The sequence below is a fragment of the Cervus elaphus genome, chromosome 26 (assembly GCF_910594005.1).
Source record: "Cervus elaphus chromosome 26, mCerEla1.1, whole genome shotgun sequence".
In the NCBI taxonomy this organism is placed as follows: Eukaryota; Metazoa; Chordata; class Mammalia; order Artiodactyla; family Cervidae; genus Cervus; species Cervus elaphus.
The window spans coordinates 38,132,402-38,155,267 of record NC_057840.1 but is presented as its reverse complement, the minus strand read 5'-3'; the positions used below and the strand labels follow the sequence as shown (position 1 = coordinate 38,155,267).

Genomic DNA, 22,866 nt, shown 5'->3' with positions numbered 1-22,866 from the left:
AGGTCATTCTTTAGGTGGAAGCAACGTTGAAATCAGTAGACTTTGAGTAAAGCAGATTATCCTCCATAAGGTGGAAGGGCCTCGGCCAATCAGTTGAAGGTGAAGCAAAGACTGGGGTTTCCTGAAGAAGGAAATTTGCCTCCAGACTGCAACATCAAAACCCTGCCTGGGTTTCCGGGCTCCTGTCATGCTGAACTTTGGTCTCATTGCTGCAACATCAATTTTTGCCTGAACTTCCAGACAGTTGGCCTGCCCTGTGGATTTCAGAGTTGCCAACTCTCCCAATCAGGTGAAACAATTCCTTAAAATTGACAGAAAGGGGTGTGTGTGTGTGTGTGTGTGTGTGTGTGTGTGTGTGTGTGTGTGTGTGTGTGTGTGTGTGTGTGTGTGTGTGTGTGTGTGTGTGTGTGTGTGTGTGTGTGTGTGTGTGTGTGTGTGTGTGTGTGTGTGTGTGTGTGTGTGTGTGTGTGTGTGTGTGTGTGTGTGTGTGTGTGTGTGTGTGTGTGTGTGTGTGTGTGTGTATTTATGGATGTGAGAGTTGGACTATAAAGAAAGCTGAGCACCAAAGAATTGATGCTTTTGAACTGTGGTGTTGGAGAAGACTCTTGAGAGTCCCCTGGACTGCAAGGAGATCCAACCAGTCCATCCTAAAGGAGATCAGTCCTGGGTGTTCATTGGAAGGACTGATGCTGAAGCTGAAACTCCAATACTTTGGCCACCTCATGTGAAGAGTTGCCTCACTGGAAAAGACCCTGATGCTGGGAGGGTTTGGGGGCAGGAGGAGAAGGGGACGACAGAGGATGAGATGGTTGGATGGCATCACCGACTCAATGGACATGAGTTTGAGCAAGCTCCAGGAGTTGGTGATGGACAGGAAGCCTGGCATGCTACAGTCCATGGGGTTTCAAAGAGTCGGACGTGACTGAGCGACTGAACTGAACTTATATATATATATGAGAGAGAGAGATGTGGTGTTTCATCAGGGCAGCAGCAGGCTCGAAAATCACACTGTGAATTCTAGCATCCACTGGTGGTGTCAGCGTGAGAACCGTTAACGTTGTCACAGCAGTAACAGTATTCATCACTTACAGAAGGACACGCTGAAACCAAACCCTACAGGCCTGCACCAGTCACAGTAAGACAACCAGAGAGACTAAAGTGCTCCAAGCAAAACAGCCCTTCTCCCAGACTCAAAACCCTGAGCCCAGGGTCTGTGATTTGGTAACATCCAGACAGACTGAGGAACAGAAGTATAGAATTTCGAATCTCTTGATCAGATTTTTCACTCCTGAAGAGACACAGGTTCGATCCCTGTGTCAGGAAGATCCCCCAGAGCAGGAAATGGCAACCTGCTTCAGTGTTCTTGCCTGGAAATTCCCTTGGACAGAGGAGCCTGGTGGGCTATAGTCCATGGGGTTGCAAAGAATCGGACACGACTGAGCGACTGAATACGCACACAGTAAATGAAGCCTGTTGGTTCTGTTTCTCTGAATATCCTGATATAATTACTAATCATTTTGGATTGAAATGACTTAAGGCAGGATTATAGGATGTTTAAGTTTAGAGTATATCAGTTTAAAGCTCTGTTCACTTTGCAGATGAAGAAAGAGAGGCCTAAAAAGGATAACTCAGACCTGTCATGCACAGCATGAGAAGGAACTTGGACGAGAGCTCAGATCACCAAACCACCACCTCAGTTCTGGTCCCAGAGCAGATGACACTGGTTTTGTCTCAGTGACAAATGAGCGGTCACCAAAGCGCTCTTCCTCTGATCCCAGGGTCCCCCGCCTGACCTTTTTCCCTTTCTGTATGAATTCCGCGGCCACATGAACAGTTCACTCTCATCTAGCTGGGAGGACCTCAGCCACCTTCGATGAGTGGATAAGCTCTCAACAGTGTAGACTGGATTTAGCTGCCAGTGAGTGTCATGTTTTCAGATGAGTCAACAAGGGGACAGGTACTGCAATCTCCTGCAACTCCAGAAAGGTCTGAGAGGTGCTGTGTGTAAAGTCTGTGAGTTTCGAGGCAGTGCTGGGTAGACTACACCTGCCATAAAACTCTAGTGATTCTATATTATTAGTTACACAGAGTATGCTGATCACCTATGAGCATAGGTGGGCAACCTGTGTGGACACAACTGTCCATCAGCAGATTCACTCACGCTCTTTCAGCATGAAATCCTGCCATCCTAGAGCCCCTGAGCTGCCTGCTTGCCACCATGATATCACTTTAATTTAAATGAATAGCACTTACACTTTTCTCTCTTGAGGTTTATGATAAAAAGCTGGCCCCATGCCTTCCCTAGAAGCTGACTGTAGTTGAACCTTCAGCTGTATCAGTTTAAAAAAAGGGGGGAGGGGCCCACATCTAAAGAATGGCTAAAGCATTCATCAATCTAGAAGCCTGTGGCCAAGCCCTGGTCTAAGTGCACAGTGCCCAGTGTTTATAAAACTTTCACTGCTGGGCCAACCAGGTCAAGGAGAAAGTGCTGGGGAAGAGAGAGATAAATGACTACTTCACCACGCCCTGAAAATAGGCTGCCTGCTGCCCAGCTCGGTAAGAAGAGTGCATTTCCTGCTGAGAAATTTCCTATTTATATTTATATTTGGAGAAGGAAATGGCAACCCACTCCAGTATTCTTGCCTGGAGAATCCCATGGACAGAGGAGCCTGGTGGGCTGCAATCTATGGGGTCACACAGAGTCAGACTTAGCATGCATACATGCATATTTATATTTATGATATATATATATAATTTTATTTATTTATTTATGTTTGGCTGTGCTGGGTCTTCGTTGCCGCACGAGACCTTTCTCTAGTTGCAGCGATCGGGGGCTACTCTCTTGTTGCAGCGTGTGGGCTTCTCATTGCGGCAGCTTCTCTTGTTGTGGAGCGTGGGCTCAACAGCTTTGGTGCAAGGGCTTAGTTGCTCTGCGGCACGTGGGATCTTTCCAGACTACTGATCAAACCTGTGGTCCCTGAATTGGCAGGTGGATTCTTAACCACTAGACCACTAGGGAAGTCCCCCGCTGAAAAATTTCTCTCCAAAACTCATGCCTTCTTCAAATTAAATCCCCTTTGTAACCACCACCTCTCTGACTATAGGCACGTCTGCAAGTCTCTGGGTTTCCTTTAGCTTTGCTCTCTATCAGCGAGGCAGCTTATCAAATCAGTCTCCGCCTGGTGTTTGTGCTAAAACAATACAACACGTGGGAGGTGTTCCAGGAGGCAGAACGGGTCCTGGAGTGAAGGGAACTCCCGCCTCTGTGAACTCCTTGTGTGACCCAGGTCTGTACCTGGCTGGGCCCACCAGCATCTCCGTCCACAGGGGAATTATTTCTAACCTGCATCTCTTGGGTCCGCAGAGACTTCAGAGCCATGATGAACAAACCCCTCTGTGACTCCCAATCCGAGGCGGGAGGAGGGGTGTGCTGGAGGCCTTCATTAAATGACAGTCTTCACCAGCTTCTCACTCACACTAACACTGTTCCCAGAGAACTCATGGAATCAGATGCTGCCCTTAACAAAAGAAGCAGGTACTGCCGCCCAGGAAGCTATAGCTTGTTAGAAAATCCATCCTTCTGACAAAGGGATGGCTGATTACAATGAAAACAGGAAGTTTCAGTCAGTCTTCCTCAAATGGCAGACTTCTGTACCCACGGAGCACAATGTTTATGCTTACCATGAACCAAGTCACCGCAAGTCCCTTGTTATTTATAAAACAGCTCATGTAAAACACCAAAAACAAACAAACAAAACCAAAAAACAGCTAAAAGAAATACAAGGCATATCCCTCTGGGGTCACTGTATTCCCCAGGGTGGTGATCCTGTCGGCCAATCTGGCCCCTGGTTAGAATAAGTGTTCCCCGGGATTCCCACAAAGTTCATGTTTCCAGGGACAAAATTCAAGGATGCAAAAGTTGGCACATTATACCTTGAATGCCTACGTGCAGGATCTTTATTAAGTTAATTCAATTCAGGAAGTATCTGATGAACCTCACTTGTATTCAAGGTACCACGCTAAGTATTGGGAGCATGATGGTGATCAAAAGCCTGTGGATAGTCTCACCAGCCTGTGAACAAGTAGGCCATCAGCCATCGCTCCGTGTGGAGATGATTATGGTCCAGAGGGGCAGATGCTATGGAAGCCCACAGGGGTGGCTCATGGGAAGACACTACCAAGCATCCCAGCCACTCCTTGCTAAGGCAACAGAAACTGACTTAGCATCCATGTCTTAAAGCCACCACTAGATTTTGACTTCTAGACGAAGAGATGACCCCCATCCAGTTGCCTGATGGTCACGTGGAGAGTGACTTTCTTCAAGAGATAACTGCAAGGTAACAGGCCCTGAAAGTGAAAAAGTTGCTCAGTCAGGTCCAACTCTTTGTGACCCCATGGGCTGTCCATGGAATTTTCTGGGTCAGAATACTGGAGTGGGTAGTCTTTCCCTTCTCCAGGGGATCTTCCCAACCCAGGGATCAAACCCAGGTCTCCCACATTGCAGGCGGATTCTTACCAACTGAGCTCTCAGGGAAGCCCTAATCACCTCCAAAACCACGGCATCTGTGCACCACAAGTTACATTCAGCATCAGGGCGGGCTCGCACCCCATTTATGACACAACCCTAGGTGTCTGCGGAAAACTGAGACAATCAGGCAATCACCTCGTACAAAAGGAACTTAACACAGTGTGGAACAGAGGCCGTCTGGATGACTGTGGCTGGACCGACTATAGCTGACAAAGAACTCATCTCAGTAACAGTTAAGTTCCAATAGCCACAACATGTGATTCAGGGTGCCATGAATGAACCAAAGATGAATCAGACCCGGCACCATTCACCATCCAAGGGCCTAGAGTTAGTAGGGGAGAAAAGACAGCAAAGACCTCACACATTATATAAAGAGGCAGGATAACCTGGCCATCTGGGATGGGAGCAAGACGACACTGTGAAGAATGCCAGAAACTTCCCTGAGTTTAAAAAGTAAAAGAAAAATCACCGAAGAAAAACAAAATCCATTAAATCTATCCAAAACAGGCATTCTCCGCAGCAACACCACTCAGATCAGCAAGCCAAACTACAGGAAGATAAGAGTTTGACTCCAGCTTAAAAGGAGAAGAAAACAAGCACGGCAAAAACAAAACCAAACCAAAAAAAACCAAAAACATTAACCTCTACAACAGAACAAACTATAGATCTTCCAAAAAAAAAAAGCTTGGAGGTTGCAGAGCATCTGTTTGCAAAGATAATGGCAGACCCTGAATCCCCAGATGAGAGCAGGTGGGGATCAAGGAAGACCACTCAGGGGTGACACCCCCCCCCAGAGCATCGCCAGACACCACTGGGGAGCAGCTCGGACGAGAAGGACATGATGCCAGGCTGCGTAAAGCAAGACAGCCTTGCCTAGGGACCCGGCCTTGAAGGACTGTCTGACTTGGATGTGGAACCAGGGGGGGCCCTGCACTGTCATAAGGGGGATAGCACAGATGAAGGACAGAGAGACGGGGAGGCCAGAGACACAAGACACAGAGAAGCATCCAGTGTGATGAAGCACAGCGTGGCGTGAAGGTGGGCAGAGAGGCAGGTGAGGATGGAGCCCCTCCAAGCCCAGGCTGCCACTTGCCCTTTAGTCAGGAGACAGCGGCAGGCATCACAAGCCAGCAACCCAGCGGCACTAGCCCAGCACCATCCACCAGGATGGAATGAACACTAACTGTAGCACATGATGATGAAAATTCACAGGGAAATCCTGAAGTGTTTGTCAAATACAAGGGTGTTCATTCACAAGAAGCCTGGAGCATGTGGTGAGGAGTGAGGAGCAAACCCCTCCATAATCCCTGACTTGGGGTCATCTATCGACCTCTCTACACGGGATCCCCCTGCATGCAAGATGGAGGTGATGATGCCCTCCTCCCAGGACTGTTGCGAAAGCAAAGTAATAAAGTATATCTTTCAATTACCTGACACGGGGCTAAATCCAAGTCAATAAATGTTAAATACTAGATGCTAATTCTTGTCCCAGTTTCTAGGATACAGAAAGAAATGTAGACTTGTCCAAGGGAACAGCGTGAATAAAAAAAAAACTTTGAATTATTTTTACCAAGCGCAAGGCTAGCGAGATGACTCAGTAATACCAAGGCCAGGCCTCCATGTCCGTTACTAACAAATACTGTAAAACATTTAAAAAGAAGTGTCTTTCCAGGAACTGAGTAAGTGGGTAAATTAAAAATCAAAAGGAAAATGTCAATTAAGAAACTGGCACAATTTGACTGGGCAATTATTGTGTTTCAATATCAACAGTAATATTCTGAAACTATTTTCACAATATTCTAAAATCAAGAGTAAATAATCAGGGCACGGAGGCCTTCTCCAATCCCAGACCAGCAAGGCAGCCTCTGAACAGGCAGGCAATTGTAGGTCTGTGTCCGAGTTTAGCGCAAGACTGAGCCCTACAGGGCTTCTCTTCTTTAGAAATAATTACCCATCACCACAAAAGGAGCTCAGCACACATTAGGAGTTTGTAGAATAATCAACTTCTGGTCCTTCGGGCCCAATGTACAATTAACTATGGGGATTGTTGAGAAATGATCATAAATTATGGCAAATTTATTAAATGTGAATTCTGGGTATGCAAGATAAAAAGGATTTGGGGAAAGGATATGAATTTCAAATTTTCAGCAGGTGGATGTGACTGAGGGCGTAGCTACGCTATTCTCCTAATTTTGCTCTTCTTATGGCCAACCATTCAGCAATCAAGCTCCACCTTCTCTCCCGGGACAGAATCAGAGTCCAATTAGCATCAAATTACAGTTACTGGCTCTAAACGATCTGTACCTCCCTAAACAACTATAATCACAGAATTTCCTTAGACTGGAGGTACTGCAGACATTTAATTTTAATTACTTCAGCATAGAATCAGCAACATTATTTCCCACAGGTATCTTATTACCTGTTCTCTCATGAGGATGAACAACCAAAATGTCAATTAGAAGAGGACTATACATGGGCAGGGTTGGGCAGAGGATAGTGACATACACATTTACGGATTTTCACCATGTGAAACGCATTTTCAGAGACACAGTCTAGGAATATAATTTGAATCAAAGTTTCAGGGCCCATAATGAATGTTCCATTCCCCTTCTACCTCCTGGACCACCCACAGGAACTGCACTGCCCAGGCCTCAGACCTCAACCCAACTACTATGAATAACTCCTTCCAAGACTTCCCTGGTGGTCCAGTGGCTAAGAATCTGCCTGCCAACGCAGGGGACACGGGTTCAATCCCTGGTCCGGGAAGATCCCACATGCCTCGGGGCAACTAAGCCCCTGTGTTATAACTACTGAGCCCGAGCTTTGGAGCCTGGGCTCCGCAACAAGAAAAGTTACTGCAAAGAGAAGCCTGAGCATTGCAACTAGAGAGTGCTCACCACAACTAGAGATGACCCACACAAAGCAACACAGACTTGGCCCAGTCCAAAATAAAGTTTTTAAAACATACCTCCTCCTGGCTGGAACCTAAACTGCTGGCTGCTGCCCAGCCTTGCTCTCCACCTCACTTCTAACACCTCAGGTGTCCTGCCTGTTCTGGCCCCACTAACTATTATCTGTATTCTCTCCTTCACCATCATTTTATGCTAAATTCCTTTATCAAGTCTTGTTCTCACTTCACGTGAAACCCCAGGGACTCCAATTGACATTAGGAAAGGAAAGAAGAGGTAGAATCATTATAGTCTCAACTCCCAAGGAAACAAAAATAAAAAGACAAAGATGGAGGTTTTCTTCAACATCTGGTCTCTGGATTTTTTTTTTTTTAGTTCTAATGTAGTGACACAAAAAAGCCAATATTCAAAAGAAAGCTGAAAAAAAAAAAAAGCCAATATTCTATTTAGCTTACCTTTCATCTTTTTGTTATACCAGGCCTTGATGAGGTTCTAATGCATCAGCGTGCTCTTGAAAATCTTTTGTATGAATGAGCCAGAAGGTTCATTATCAACTCAGTCTTGCCTTACTACCTTCCACTCCTTCCCTCCCCCAGTAGGAGCAGACAGCAATCTGGGAAGAGCTGGAATCACATCCCCGATCCTGTGTGTTCTGCTCCATATCCCGCCAGCACCCTGCTGTCCTCATCCAGAATTGCACCTGCTCTAGCATCCTTGTCTAGACTACTGAGATCCAAAGCATCTCTGTCATTTTACCAGATGCCCACTCCATCCTCCAACTCCCCAAGGCCCTGCTCATGAGGTACACTGGGGATCCATCTCCAGGTCTACTGACAATCCTCTAAGATTCTAATAACATTTTAACCAGCCCTGGGATCAGTCCTCAAGGCAGAAAAGTACATCAATCACAGTTTAGGAAGTAACAGTCTTACTCCCTTCAGTTCAGTCACTCAGTCGTGCCTGATTGTTTGCGATCCCATGGACTGCAGTACGCCAGGCTTCCCATCACCAACTCCTTAGTCCCTTCGGAAGAACTTAACATACAAGAAAAGGTGTATCATACCAACAAGAGCCTACGGTGTAGCACAGGGAATACACTCAAAATCTCGTAATAACATATAATGGAAAAGAATCTAAAAAAATAGATATGTGTGTATATATATGTATAACTGAATCATTTTGATGTACATCTGAAACATAACATTGTAAATTGACTATATTTCAATAAAAATGTAAAAATTCTAAAAAGATGTATTGGTAATAATTTGAAAAAAAAAAACATTAAATAAACTTATCAACAGACTCAACTTTTAAGATTTTTTTTGTTGTTCAGTCACTAAGTCGTGTCCAACTTTTTGCAACCCCATAGACTGCAGCACGCCAGGCTTCCCTGTCCTTCACCATCTCCCAGAGTTTGCTCAAACTCTTGTCTGCTGAGTCAGATATGCTTAAACCTTTTCCAGATGTTATACAGTCATGGGACATTAACTATTTTACGAAAGACTAACTTTATAAGTAAGTTAACTCTGTTATAGAGAGGAGCTCAAGACTAAGTTTATCATTAGGCATTGTCTTCCGGTTAGAACCCTTCAATCCACATCAGAGAGTCAATAATAATACCAGCTGTTGATGGGGCATGAAGGAATAAGATCTGCGTAGGACCTGGCATCTTGATGGCTTCCTCAATACAGGATGGCACCGGCAGTGGGTCTTCTTTCAGACTATTAAATTAGTATTTTGGTTGTAGGTGGATCAACTAACAAGTTGCTTTGGGGAAAACACCCATAAGTCTCTTCCTCTGTCCAAAATCACTTTGCGTTTTCTACCTACCAGCCCCAAAGGACTTGGCAGGGATTACTGATGCCTGAAAATCTTTCATCTCTGGAGATGAAAGGTGCTGGCGAGCACTTGCTGGGAAGCACTCCCACGCATGCCCTGCGGGGAGATTCAGAATCCTGCCAAGGGTGTTGACTGCAGGTGGGAAAAGGTTACCTTTGAGGTAGAAATTAAGATGGACTTTTGTAATCATCAGGAGGTAGGGCTGCTCACTACCAAGCAGAGACCAGCGACCCTTCAATTCTCATTTTTCCTCAGGTGCCATACTGGGTGTAACCTTGAGCCTTACCCTCTTGCTCTTAGGAATCCAGGTTAAGTACACAGAGCGCCTACAGAAACCAAACTGGAATGGAAACATTTGTGTATCACAATTACACAGTGGGACTTGGCTATAGTCTCAGGCCCTTCTATAAAAGGAGTCAATCAGAAATCAGAAAAGGACCATGTAGAACTGAAAACGGATAACAATACAATCTAATACAGGGTCTTTCTAAAGTCCTTAAATTTCCAAACTTTAGTGACAGATTTTAGGCATAACAAATATCACTTTATGAGTGGTATCAAAAAGGTTTAGTTCCTAATAGGGAATATGGATTTTGTTCATTTACCTACCACGGAATCTGTAAGAAACACTCTGCTGGACCCCCATCCTCCGCTGTATTCTTTGACTCCCCTGCTCTCAATTCTCTGCCTCTTTCTTGAGCTCTTCCACCTCCACCCACCCCCCTGGATGTTCTTCAGCCCCAGGCTGAGTCTTCATCTCATTACCTTTGATATTCTTTCTGGTGACTTCCAAACTCATGGAAGTCATGGCTTCCACTCTCACAGATCAACACCAAGTCTCCTTCTCCAGTTTAAGTGGAAGAGATGGCTCGTCTCAGCTCCAGACACACTGAGGGACTTACTGGATGTGCTTCTTCAAACTCAGGATGACCCAAACTAAAGTTATTCACGACTCCAGCCCTGCGCTGCACCCGAGTTACTTGGTTCTCAGAGCCCAAGCCGAGATAACAGCCCCTCGAGCAGGCCAGTCTCACCAGATTCAACCCACCAGCTACCCTAGTCTTGCCCTCAGGTTGCAGGTGCAGGCGTCAGCAAACCCTCTGCTTCCTCGGTGTCTCTTTCCTGTGTGTTTCCTCTCCTCTGCTGTTCTGCATTCATACATACCACAGACGACCCTCCTGTTTCCTACAGGAATACTCCAGTCCTCCTCCATCCACAAGTCTCTTCTCCAGTGGTCAAAAGAAAACTCTAAAACAGAAATCAGATTCTGTGACGCTTCATCCATCACAATTAAAAATCCCAAACTTCTTTGAGCACACGAAATTCAACTGATGCTTCCAGCTTCTCTCCTGCCAGTCGCCAATGCAGACTCCTCAGGGCCCATGACATCCTATATTCTCCATGCCTAAGCACCTTTCCTGCAACCAGAGTGCTCCCCTCTCCTGCGACTGTTCAGCACATTTCTCAAAATCTGCCTACGTGGTTCTTCTGAGATGTCTTCCCTAACGTCACAGACAAGGGCTAATAAGTCTTTCCTTTCAGATGCATCACTGCATATTGTACAAATCTCTGTTTAAGCACTTACCACACTACACAAATTCTTTGCTCGTATGCCTATCTGTTCTACCAGGGCACAAACTCTGAGCTGTCTGTTCTTACCACAGCATCACCTAACACAGGGCATGGTAAACACTACACGAGGGGTTCCCTGGTGGGCCAGTGGATGAGAATCCTCCTGCCAATGCAAGGGTCATGGGTTCGATCCTGAGTCTGGGAAGATCCCACATGCCGCAGGGCAACTAAGCCCGTCCACCACATCTACTGAGCCCCCACACTGCAAGTACTGAAGCCCGTGTGCTGAGAGTCTGTGCTCTGCAACAAGGGAAGGCACCACAGTGAGAAGCCCCAGCCTCACAATGAAAAGTAGCCCCCACTCACTACGACTAGAGAAAACCATCGAGGAAGACCCAGCACAACCAACAATAAATAAATTTTAAAATGCAAAAAGAATCATGGATTCTGACTTACTTAAAAAAAAACAGCAACATGAACACAAGAGTATTTGCTGAATGAACAAACTAATAAACAGTCAAATTCCAGCAGATAGTTGTCCTAAGGTATAAATCCATTCTGAAATGCTGCTTCCACTTTCTTCCTATCATCCATAAATCCAGTTATTTCTGACTCAAGGGCCTCCCCATCTTTTTGAAGATTCCATGCAGATATGCCCTAAAGTTATCTGAGAAGCCAGGGCATCCCAATTCATTTCGATAACACATAAACTCATGTTCAGAAAATATTTCTTACACGTTTCAAAGGCCACGCTGAACCACAAAGCTCCATAGTGAAGACACATAAATAAAGGTGCTTTCTTGGGACCTGAGTCTCCACCCCCACCTCAGGACATCATCATCCCAATATAAATTTCCCTTTAAAAGAGTAAGACAATCAATTTGCCCTAGTGTTTTTAAGACCTTTTGCTTTGTTATTTATCATGTCCCTGTTTAACTCATCTTAAAGAAATTCCTGAGACACTGCCTTCAAGTCAGGAAGAATATGCTTACCAGAAACATGTTTCAATGAATACTGACTACACAGTATAGGCTTTTTTTTTTTTTTTTTTTAAAGAACTACAGTAAGCCAAATTTCAGCTTAAGAAAGAACTGTCCAAACAGCAAACTCCAGACAATGCATTTGGTGGCAAAACTCACAGGGCAGTTAAAAAACAGCAAGACAATTTCTTCAATGTCTCTGCTGTTTCGATTTTCTTTCCTTAAATCATAGTGGGAAGCAATAACAAAGCAAATCATCTGCACCTGTTTTATTTTTCTAATGTATTTTAGCTGCTATACACAAGATTAATGTAAAATAGGGTGTCTCTTCTATGCTAAAATTACTGTGTACAACTACACAAGTCAATCACTTTCTATGCTTTTACAATGTAATTCTTTGTTATGTACATTTCTTATTTTCTTTTTGTGTCTAAACTTCAAACAGGCACAGGTGGTTACAAAGATTATATGCAAATATATGCTAATTTACAGAATCGTTGATAACCATTTCCCCCAAACTGCACCATGATTATTTTCCAGTGAATGGAGCATCTACTTCTGCTTTATTGATTATGCCAAAGACTTTGACTGTGTGGATCACAACAAACTGTGGAAAATTCTTCAAGAGATGGGTGTAACAGACCATCTGACCTGCCTCCTGAGAAATCTGTATTCAGGTCAAGAAGCAACAGTTAGAACTAGACATGGACTGGTTCCAAATTGGGAAAGGAGTACATCAAGGCTGTATACTATCACCCTGCTTATTTAACTCATATGCAGAGTATATCATGAGAAACGCTGGGCCGGATGAAGCTCAAGCTGGAATCAAGGTTTCCAGGAGAAATATCAATAACCTCAGATATGCAGATGGTACCACCCTAATGGCAGAAAGTGAAGAGGAACTAAAGAGCCTCTTGATGAAAGTTAAAAAGGAGAGTGAAAAAGTTAGCTTAAAATTCAACATTCAGAAAACTAAGATCATGGCATCCAGTCTCATCATTTCATGGCAAATAGATGGGGAAAAAATGGAAACAGTGAGAGACTTTATTTTCTTGGGCTCCAAAATCACTACAAATGGTGACTGCAGCCATGAAATTAAAAGACGCTTGCCCCTTGGAAGAAAAGCCATGACCAACCTAGACAGCATGTTAAAAGCAGAGACATTACTTTGCCGACCAAAGGTCCGTCTAGTCAAAGCAATGGTTTTTCCAATAGTCATGTATGGATGTGAGAGTTGGACTATCAAGAAAGCTGAACGCTGAAGAATTGATGCTTTTGAACTGTGGTGTTGGAGAAGACTTGAGAGTCCCTTGAACTGCAAGGAGATCCAACCAGTCAATGCTAAAGGAAATCAGACCTGAATATTCATTGGAAGGACTGATGCTGAAGCTGCAATTCTAATACTTTGGCCACCTGATGCAAAGAGCTAACCCACTGGAAAAGACCCTGATGATGGGAAAGATTGAAGGCGGGAAGAGAAGGGGACAACAGAGGATGAGATAGGTGGATGGCATCACTGACTCAATGGACATGAGTTTGAGTAACCTCCAGGAGTTGGTGATGGACAGGGAAGCCTGGAGTGCTACAGTCCATGGGGTTGCAAAGAGTCTGACATGACTGAGCGACTGAACTGAACTGAACGGAGCTCTAGTTCTCTGACTGAACTTGAATCAAACAATAGAAAATCAGGCTATAATGTTTACTAATAGCTGAAAAGTGGCTATAAAGGATAGCAAGATACTAGGCAGATTCTTCTCACTCACAAAATTTCCTAAAGGGGAAAATGGAACCAAAACAGAGTAGCTTGCAACTGCAAAGTCAGGAGAAGAGAACACGTGCTCTCCAAGGAAGGGCAGTCCTGGATTCACAGCTTGCCTCCCCCACTTTCTTAATCAGGACTGAGAGCTCCTACCTCACAGGGCTGGGGTGATTAGGTGGTCAGGGTATATCAAGCACCCAACACAGACCTATCTTCCAGGCTCCTCAAAGCCTACCCGCCACCTCCACGAAGCAATCAGAGCTCAATACTCCTTCACCCCCAGCTCCCCTCCAAGGCCTGCAGATGGTTCCTCCTCAGTATTTTCCCAGGGCATCCACCTCCCTCCATCTCTGCTCCCACTCAGTCCACAACGCCAACTCTCTCCTAGGCTAATGCAATAACCTCCCCACTGGCTTCCCTGAATCTACATTTAAATCCCTTTGGAGCCTTCCCTTTGCTCTTGGATGAAGACCAAGATCCTCAGTAGGATCTGCAAAGTCTTACAAGGGTGACCCTCACCCATCTCGTCAGCCTCACTGTCCTCACTCCTTACACTGCGGCCACACTGCCTCCTACCTCAGGGCCTTTGCACGCCCCACTCTTTTGCTTGAAGTGCAGGGATCTCTTCTATTCCCAACTCCACACCCAGCCTAATTACTACCTTTCCTGATCCTCAAGGCTAAGGGCAGGCCCACCTTGCAATGAATTAAGTACTTCGTCCCTCAAAGAAGTTTTCACAGCTGAGATAGTATATTTTTACTTACATGATTAATCAATGTATCTCTCTTGTACTTCACTCTAAACTCAAAGGAAGGCAGGGACTAACAAGGCTTGCCACTACCTTAGTTTGGTGTCCCGGAAACAGAGCCTAAGAGAAGGACTTGGGTAGAGCTGGGTCATCACGGAGGTCACTCAGGAGGAAGGAATGAGATGGAGTAGGGAGGGTGAAACAGTGAAGGAGGGTGAGTTACCAAGGTCAACACTGTGGGCAACAGGATATCCACCCCAGCCGCAAGAGCCTGGGAGCTTTAAAATCCCAGCGTGGGACAGCCAGGGGTCTCTAAGAACAACTGACAATGTGAACTTTGACATCAAGATGTTACACAAGGCAGAAACTAACCTCTGTGCCAAGTCTAGACCCTCCAGTGAGTTCCCACAGTCCAACTGGGTTTTCCACTGGCCCGGCTAACTGCAGTCGTCTGGTGTGGCAGCTGCACCCTAAGACATGGTGGGGGTCCTTTTCTGAGAGCTCTGCAGCTCCAGCAGGCTGGGGAGATCATAAATGGAAATACTGGTAAAGAACTAACCAAAAAACGTTCTACTTCAGCGTAACCATTAGGCCTCAGGAAGGTATGCAAAGAAGATTTTCACCAAATATTTTTTTCTGAGTCTATTGTTACAATCTGGGCTTGCTTCCCATTTCTGAAATCAAAGTCTATTCCAAAGGATAAAAACTAAAGGAAACCCAGGGCCAAACAGGAAAGACACACCAGAAGTATGCAGAAGTCCCATCAAATACTGAAGGCCGTGCACCCAGAGCATCCCTGGTGCGTCCCCTCTAAGTCCGCACAGGCGCACACGGCGTCGTCGGGGGAGGAAAACCTCCAGGCCCTGGCAGGGACTAGGAGCACCGCAAAGCTTTGATGTCTGCCCATGTTCGAGGCCTTCATGGTCTCACGTCTGATGTGATGTTAGCAATGAACAACAAATACCAAAAAACATGATGCAAACAGGAGCCTGACAGAGAAGCTCACAACTAGAGACAGAGTAGCATCTTCACGGTGAGGCTGAAAGTGGTGGAAGGGGTTGAGGTTGGGGGGGAGGCAACCTCCTCCCAAGGGCCCCGAGGGGAAGAGCCCAGAACCCATGACGGATGGCATGAGATAGCTCATTACTCTGGAACCCCTTCAGAGAGCAGCTGGGGTTTCCAAAGTTCAATGCTCCCCCATCTAAAGGAGATCAGCAAGACTGTCAGACAGACATCCAGTTACTTGTCTCCAAATCACCCATACTGGGTTGGCCTTAGGGGCCAGGTTATAAACACAAATTAGCAGCCTGACCGGCTGCCAAATCCGCTTAGCGCCTGCTCCTGCCCAGATTTCAAGCCAGAGTCACCACGCCAAGAAAGAAGCTGTTCCTCCTTCGCACTAGATCATTATTTAACTTCAAATATAAATTTGCACTTGAACGTGTGAAAGGGAAGTTCTGCTTTTGTATTATCAAAAAAAAACAAAAAACAAAAACAAAACCCAAAGGTTATTCTCCCTTGAAAATAAGAAGGTTACAAAAGTGCAAGAGAAAGGAAATAAACAATTATTTGCACAGGGTTATGTGTAGTAGCAGAATTTGCATTGTTGCAATATAAGAAGAATTAGAAAGAAATGGTTCAATTGTGTGCCTATGAACAAGATTAATTTTGCCAGTCTGAAGGCAGGAGGAGAAGGGGACGACAGAGGTAGAGATGGTTGGATGGCATCACTGCCATGGAACATCACTGCCACATCATGGCAATGGACATGAGTTGGTAATGGACCAGGAAGCCTAGCGTGCTGCAGTCCATGGGGTCTCAAAGAGTCAGACACGACTGAACAACTGAACCGAACTGAACTGGACTCTGGAGAGGGGAGGGTTGGAGGAAAAGGAGTTAGAGGGGAAGAAGTCGGGGGTGTAAGAGGGAGAAGGGAAGGAATATGAGATGTTTATCTTCACCATGATAGAAACTAGAGCTGGGGAGAAGTAAGGAACCTAAAAGAAGAATGTTTTGTTTACTTTCAATACGCTAGCACACAAGTTATTAATTACACTGGCCATGAAGTATAATTATGGAACTCAGTTTTAATGTTCGAACCCTGTCAAGCCTCCACCTGGAGTTACTCAAAAGCAGTTTGCCCCCATTGAGAAACAAAGAAATAAAGTCTCCCGACTCAGTAATAAAATTCCAGAACCAGAGCTTCTCTGTGGTGTCTGCCAGCTCTTATACTACATTTGGTTCCAGGCCAAATGGAAAGTTCTGAGGAGGTCAGCTCTTCAAATCCCTGCCCAAAATATAGTCACAATTCACAATTAGAACATAGGCAAGCCAGATACATAAACTTTGGGTTTAATGTTTTAGCAATGTTCGTGAAACGATATGCTTTCCTCTGAATTATGTGATTTTCATGTCTTAAGGCTATAAAAGCTAGACAAGTTTCAGGTTTAGTTCTTAAAAGTAAGGGACTATATCTCACATTATGTGATCCTAACACTCACAACGTCATCAATATTCCCACACTGGCTAAGGAACTCTTTTTTTTTTTTTTTTTTTTTAAGGAACTCTTACCAAATCGGCACAACACAAAAGAAGTATTAAAAAAAAAAATGTACAGGTAAATTTCTAGATCGTTATTAAAACCCTACACCCGGGACACTAAGCTACTTATTCACAGTGTCAAGAGAGAACAATCCATCTTCCAACCTGTAGGATATCTAGCCTTTATACATGAGGCTAGTCTATTATTTTCCTTCTAAGCTTCTCTGTATCTTCCAAGGACAGTTGTGTGGGATTCCAGATAAATATTTTTGCTGCCTGTCTTAAGCCACCGTTTCTACATGATTTTGACTGTCTTTCATTTATCCCTTTTACCCAAGACCTCTCCACATTATATCCACATCTATATTGTTTATTTTTATTCAGTTATAACATGCATGCAATAAAGGGCACAAATCTTAAAAGTGTACCTTTCCACCAATTTTACATATGTATATACTCATGTAACTATCATCCAGATCAAGAAATACTTCAAGAAATGTACATACAATTGTTCCCATCCATACACATATACACACACACACACCCACACACTCCCTCCATACTCGGGATCACATTAAAGCTGTGGTATAATCAAACAGAAAACAGGTCAACCACAATATGATCAACTGCTAAAACAATGCTTTTTAGTTGACTGCAGAAAAAAAAAGTATTCAAAGTATCACTTAAATTTGATGCAAAAAGCCTGTTACTACATTTCTAAGTCTTGAATCATTACCCTTTATTAAATTATGTTGCCTTGCCACTAAATCTGAACCAGTTATTTTCTTAAAAGAAAAAAACATAGCTACAAATCTCAGAGTGGAAGGAAATATTTGCAGATCACATATCCAATAAAGAACTCTTCTCCAAAATATATACAAAAAGTTGTCAAAACCGAACACTAAAATAAACAACCCAGTTCAGTTTTTTAAATGAGAAAAAGACCTGAACAGACACCTCACCAAAGAAGATACGCAGATGGCAAATAAGCACATGAGAAGAGGCTCAACACTATTAGTCATTCAGGAGATGCAAATTAAAGCCACCAGGAGATATCACTGGATACTAGGAAAGTGGCTAAAATTTTCAAAAAGTAAAACTAACTGATAACAGAAAAGCTAGTTGAGAGTACGGAGCCATAGGGATGCAAAGTGGTGGTCAGTTTGGAACAGTTTCACAGTTTCTTATAAAGCTAAACACATATCTGCCATATAATCCCCTTTATATGGTGACCAAAGCCATCCCAAAGAAAAAGAAATGAAAGAAACCAAAGTAGTTGTCTGAGGAGGCCTTACAAACAGCCGAGGAAAGAAGGGAGGTGAAAGGCAAAGGAGAAAAGGAAAGATATACCCAATCGAAGGCAGAGTTTCAGAGAGTAGTGAGCAGAGGTAAGCAGGCCTTCTTAAATGAACAATGAAAGAAGCAGAGGAAAACAATAGAAAAGACTAGACATCTCTTCAACAAAACTGGAGATATCAAGGGAACATTTCATGCAAGGATGAGCACAATAAAGGACAGAAATGATAAGGACCTAACAGAAGCAGAAGAGAAGAAGTGGCAAGAATACACAGAACCATACAAAAAAGTCTTAATGACCCAGGTAAGTGTTGTTACTCACCTAGATCTGGACACCTTGGAGTGTGAAGTCAAATGGGCTTTAGGAAGCATTACTACAAACAAGGCTAGTGGAAGTGATGGAATTCCAGCTAAGCTATTTCAAATCCTAAAAGATGATACTGCTAAAGTGCTGCATTCAATATGCCAGCAAAGTTGGAAAACTCAACAGTGGTTAAAGAAGCCAGACCCTCTCCAAGAAAAGAGCCGCATATTTTATAGCCCTATTTATATGACATTCAAGAAAACAGAAAATTCTGGAATGAGAATAAAATGTTGCTAGGGAGTAGGGGACCACACAGAGTTTTAGGATGATGGAACTGTTCTTTATGACACTGGGGTGGTGGACATGTGACCCTATGCATTTGTCAGAACCCAGGCAACTACACCGGGCTTCCCTGGTGGCTCAGATGGTAAAGAATCTGCCTCCAATGCAGGAGACCCGGGTTCAGTCCCTGGGTTGAGAAGACCCCCTGGAAAAGGGAATGGCAACCCACTCGAATATTCTGGCCTGGAGAACTCCATGGACAGAGGAGCCTGGCAGGCTACCGTCCATGGCATCGCAAAGAGTTGGACACGACTGCATGACCTTCAAATACACACATACAACTATACCACAAAGAGTGAAATAAACTCTTATGCAATATTTACAAAAAATCGACCAGGGTATCAGTGGATCTCAGGATGACTTGAAGACTGTAAGAAAGGAATCAATGGGCGACACAACTTCACAGCAGTGGGTGTGGGAAAGGAGCTGATCTAAGTAACTTTGGAGCCTAGTATTCCACCTGACATTATAAGCTAATGGAGAGATTTTTAAAACATACACAAACACTAAACACTGTATTGTGATTGGTAAATCTGTTGCCCTCAGGAGCACCAGTTGGCAATTCTGCAACTATACATACACCAGGACTGAACAGATTCTCAAATAAACTGTGAATAAGGGAAGCCAGGATTTTCACTGTCAGAAAAAGAAACTAGGAAGAAGAAAAGGGAAAAGAATAAAATGAACCTTGTACTGGATTATAGACATACATAAACAGGTAAATAGATATGAAAACAAATACAGATGTGTATAGATTCTGTGATATCAGTATGAACTCATGTTTAAGACAAAGAAATATAGATATCTACATGGATTAGTACATAAGCAATTATTTCCTAGCTCTGTTCATTGAGAATGCCTAAGAATAGTAGTGACATTCCAGTAGCAACCAGCGCACTTAGTACCCAGGTACTGGTTTCCAAATGCCATTCTCAACTAAAGGCTAACTCTGAGCTGAGTAGGGAACGGTGCAGATGAACCTACCACACCCTATAGTGCCAGAACGCCAAAAGGGAACAGGAGCCAAGCTGAAAGAGTTCTCAGTCACCATATCTGGAACAATTTTAACAGTATAATAATGACAGTATTCAGTTAAAACCCAAAGAATAAAGTAAATGACTATGAGTCCATACTGATATAGTAACTGAATAAACAAACAGAGAAGGAACAAATCTTCCTGACAAAAGAATTGCAAGAATGAGGGATACGGAAAATCATCAACAGTACCGCACAGTCATACCGCTCAAATACTAAAAGCAGTGGGCAGTAAGGGAAGCTATAGAGAAACAGGTATTTTGCAATGCCTCAAAGTATATCACCCCAAATTTATTAAACACTGTGCTAAGTTTCAGATATGACAACAAATTACTTGATGCTCCTCCCTCCAGAAGGTGGAGCTAAATCCCCTCCCCTTGACAGAAGCTGGACATGATTACTTGCTTCTAACAGAATACAGAAAGTAAAAAGTAGTTATTACACTAAGGAGAGAGCTGGCTGACATGGCTTTAACCAAGTGATCAAAGTATAAGTCACACTGACATCATGTGTCCCTAAAATGACGCAAAGAAAAGGGAGCATCACCTTTATGCTATTCTGCCCCAAATCCATGACCTCAGTCTAATATGAAAAAAAAAAAAATAAGGCCAACACAAAATGAGGGAGGTTCCATGAGATTCCTGGGCATTACTCACCAAAAATGTCAAGGTCACAAAAAAACAAGGAAAACCCAAGAAATAGTCATAGACTGGGGAACAGTAAGAAACATGACAACTAAATGGAAGGTGCAATCAGGAACTGGATCTTGGAACAGAAAACAAGTATCAGTGGAAAAATGTCTCTAGTTTAACTATAGTACTGTATCAATGTTAATTTCAGAGCATGGCTGCCTGAAATATCTTCTTCCTTTCCTTTTTGCATGTGAGTGTGTGAGTTTGTGTTGCAGAGAAGAAGCCAGTTCTGACTCCATGTTGGAACTGTTTGACTTGTTTTTCGTTGCTTTTGCTATTATGATCATACACAAGGGCCAGCCTCAGAGAATCCTGCCCCTCTGCCTGACTGTTAAACTAAAGCGCCTTTGTTCAGAAACCTGTCCACTGTAGATGGCAGGAAGAAATTAACACATCCCCTACCTGAGGCTTGCCATTCTAGGAGATGTTTGCAAGATTAATAGCCTTAGCTTCTTCACCTCCCCTGCCCCCCATCTCTGATCTGTAAAGGAACCTGGCATCCAGACCCTGAGAAGATGGTTATTTTGAGGTGTTCGCCTGCCATCATCTTCTCAGTCAGCCAGTTCCCCGAATGAAGTCTCTTCCTTGACTCAACTCATTGTCTCTCAGATTCATTGGCCTCTTTGGGGGCGAGAAGAGAGAGCTTGGACTTGGAAACAAAAGTCGCTCAGTTGTGTCTGACTTTTTGCAACCCCATGAACTGTAACCATCCAGGATCATCTGTCCATGGATTCTCCAGGCAAAAATACTGGAGTGGTTAGCCATTCTCTAGGCAAAACTATTGGAGTGGTTGTGCACACTGGTAAAATAGAACTAGGACAATAAATTGTTTGAGGACTTAATGAAATCGTATACATACGGTGATTAGCTTAGTGCTTGCATATAGTATGTTTTCAATAACAATATCAACTGCTGTCACTTTTATCAATGTCAATGACTAAGACTTTTATTTCAAGGATCTGTATAGTGCCTAGGTGATTTTTTTCCCACATGATTATTTATTAATTAGAATATATTTAATTATTTTCTAAGTTATGGTTTTTCCAGTAGTCATGTATAGATGTGAGAGTTGAACCACAAAGAAAGCTGAAAGCCGAAAATCGATGCTTTTGAACTACGATGTTGGAGGAGACTCTTGAGAGTCCTGTGGACTGCAAGGAAATCAAACCAGTCCATCCTAAAGGAAATCACTCCTGAATATTCATTGGAAGGACTGATGCTAACGCTGAAACTCCAAGACTTTGACCACCTGATGCAAAGGAATGACTCATTGGAAAAGACCCTGATGCTGGGAAAGACTGAAGGCAGGAGGAGAAGGGGACAACAGAGGATCAGACGGTTGGATGGCATCACAGACTCGATAGACATGAGTTTAAGCAAGCTCTGGGAGTTGGTGATGGACAGGGAAGCCTAGCATGCTGCAGTCCATGGGGTCACAAAGAGTTGACACGACTGAGTGACTGCACTGAACCAAAGTTAATAATTACTTATTAATACTAATAAACATTTATGCAATATCTATTTCACATATTAACAGCCTTTATCTTCAAGGGTTTTACAGGTTAGAATTGCTTCTCTGAAAAGTGAAAAGTGAAAGTGAAGTCGCTCAGTCGTGTCCGACTCTTTGCGACCCCATGGACTGTAGCCTACCAGGCTCCTCTGTCCATGGGATTCTCCAGGCAAGAATACTGGAGTGGGTTACCATTTCCTTCTCCAGGGGATCTTCCCAACCCAGGGATCAAACCCGGGTCTCCCGCATTGGAGGCAGACGCTTTAACCTCTGAGCCACCAGGGAAGCCCTGGCTACACATTAAAATCACCTGGGGAATTTTAACAATATATTAATACCCAAGTCCTACACTCAGAAATTCTATCTTAGCTGGTCTGAAATGGGACAAGTTGAAAAACTAATCCAGTTGGAGGAACAGAACGTATACTTTAAAATACATGCAAAGAAGTAATAGTACCCCAGTAGCTGTACGTACACCTAGCATCCAGATCTTGATTTCTAATGCCAAGAAACCAGGGCTTCTTAGAGAAATGGCCAATTCTAGATCGGGTACAAGGAAAATTCACCATGATGAGGGTGTGCCATAGGGATATAAGAGCCTGCTAAAAGCGTTTCCAACGGCCACATCTGGAACAATTTAAGCAACAAAATAAAGTAGTATTGGATTATAACCCAAAGTATGAAATAAATATCCATGAATCCATCCTGATATAAATGATTGAATGAATAAGTAAATGTAAGAAAACAGACACTCTCCCATGCAGAATTAAAAGAATTTATGTAGATCCTTTGACCCCAAGGAAGTGGAGCA

The 22,866-nt window shown here is 43.7% G+C and overlaps 1 protein-coding gene across 6 annotated transcripts in view; it reads right to left on the bottom strand.

The window, feature by feature from the left end:
• The window catches only part of TIAM2 (TIAM Rac1 associated GEF 2), a 237,974-nt gene that overhangs the window by 148,984 nt on the left and 66,124 nt on the right, over positions 1 to 22,866 (bottom strand). Inside the window, exon 2 of one of the 6 annotated variants that reach the window (XM_043888332.1) lies at positions 14,708 to 14,854. The exons of 4 other annotated variants lie outside the window; for them this stretch is intronic. The gene's annotated coding sequence lies outside the window, so the exon portion shown is untranslated. Of the gene's footprint in view, positions 1 to 10,440; positions 10,624 to 14,707; positions 14,855 to 22,866 lie in introns of those variants that run through there. One more of the 6 variants, XM_043888333.1, reaches the window with a different exon arrangement.